Raw genomic sequence first — 1,952 nt, 5'->3', positions numbered from 1 at the left:
TTGTGGGATCCTTAAATTTCCGTATCAATTTTAGGTTCATTCTGTCAATTTCTGCATAAAAGGCAGCTGGGATTTTGAAGGGGGTTGCATTGAGTCTGTAGATCAAATTGGAAAGTATTCCCATCTTAACAATAATAAGTCTTCAAATCTGAGAACTTGGGATATGTTTCCATTTATTTCAATCTTCTTCAATTTCTTCAACAATGTTTTGGAAGGAAGCTATGCATACCACTGTACCAGCAATGCTGCATGACAATGTTTCGTAGTTTTCAGTGTACAATTCTTGCACTTCTTTTGTTAAATTGACTGCTGTGTAATTTCTTTTTTGGGCTACTATAAATAGAATTATTTTTTAAATTTCTTATTCAGATTGTTCGTTGCTAATGTACAGAAATAAAACTGTATTTTGTATATTGATCTTATATTCTGCAACCTTGCTGAACTTGTTGATTAGTTCTAATAGTTGGTGTGTGTGTACATATATATATTCCTTAACATTTTTTTATATATGATCATATCATATGTAAATAGAGTTTTATTTCTTCCTTGCCAATCTGGATTTATTTATTTTATTTATTTATTTTTTCTTCTATTATATACCTGGCAAGAACTGCAAGTACAATGTTGAACAGAGATGGTGAGAGAGGATAACCTTGTGTTTTTCCTGACTGTAGGAGGAAGCATCTAGTCTGTCACCACTGAGTATGATGTTAGTTTAAGTTTTTGTTTTTTTTTTCAGTCTTTCATATGATTTATTTTCTCCCTTCAACCATAATAATATGATATCCAATCTTTGTCTTCACCGGTGGATCTGTAAACACAGGTTTATCCATCCCACTTACAGGCAAGGCAAATGCTGCTTCTTGAAAAGGTCCTACCATGGACCTTCTGGTCATCCAACCCAAGTCGCCCCCTTGCCTGGCTTTATCTTCACTATATTGTGCAGCCACTTCACTGAATCTCATTCCAGACTTTAACTTTTCCATGGCTTCCATGATTTTGCCGTGTTTTTCACAAAGAATGTGTCTGACCTTTACTGCATTGCCACCACCTTTGGGACCCTGAGCCTTCTTGTCAGAACTGTCGCTCCCAGAGGCTGCTCCCCCTTTTCCCCCTTTTCTAGAACCACTTTTTCCTTTGGGCAGCATCTTCCAAACTTGCTGTTGAACTTTCAACTGCTTGCGTTGCCAGTTTAAGTTTTTAATAGATGTCCTTTGTCAGGCTTAAGAAATTCCTTTCTATTTCTGGTTTGTTGAGTATTTTTATCATGAAATGGTGTTGAATTTTATCATCAAATGCTTTTTCTGTATCACCTGAGATGAGCATATGATTTTTGTCTTTATTCTATGTTACATGATTTTCAGATGTTGAACCAACTAGCATTCATGGGAAAAATCACACTTGTCATGGTACATAATCATTTTTATATGTTGCTGGTTTTGCTTTTGTAGTGTTTTGTTGAGGATTGCACATAGGGTCTTTGATAAATATTTGTTGAATGAATGAATGTTCAGAGAGTGAAGGCCTCCCTCATATAGGTAGGACCTACAATACATGCATGCAAATTTTGCACATAATTTTAGGAAATGCAAGGATACCAGATTAAGTACCCCTGAACAGTTCAGCAAGACATATTATTGCAGGATCATTATATGGAAAGGAGGTGATTATGTTGAAGTGGAAGGAACACTGATTGGAACCAAAAGATGGGGGTGATAGCCTTACTTTATTAATTCTTAGCTAAAAGAACTTGTGTAGTTACCTGATTTTGACAGGCTCTGTTTCTTCGTCTATAAAATGGAGAAACTCGGGGCAGGGGTATACTGAATTAATGAACTGATAATATCACAGATACTTTCTAGTTCTAGTAATCTATGATTCTTTAAAATACCATGTACAATTCAGTTTTAAGGAGAACATTTTACATGTTTTTGTAGTTCTTATTTAATGTG

The 1,952-nt window shown here is 35.2% G+C and overlaps 1 pseudogene; it reads right to left on the bottom strand.

Moving 5' to 3' along the window:
* Window positions 1-719: 719 nt before the first annotated feature.
* Window positions 720-1,208, bottom strand: LOC105874788 (peptidyl-prolyl cis-trans isomerase NIMA-interacting 4 pseudogene; annotated as a pseudogene).
* Window positions 1,209-1,952: the final 744 nt, after the last annotated feature.

This window comes from Microcebus murinus, chromosome 12 (assembly GCF_040939455.1).
Source record: "Microcebus murinus isolate Inina chromosome 12, M.murinus_Inina_mat1.0, whole genome shotgun sequence".
Lineage (NCBI taxonomy): Eukaryota > Metazoa > Chordata > Mammalia > Primates > Cheirogaleidae > Microcebus > Microcebus murinus.
The sequence above is the reverse complement of the archived record's forward strand: the minus strand, read 5'-3'. Positions and strand labels throughout refer to the sequence as shown.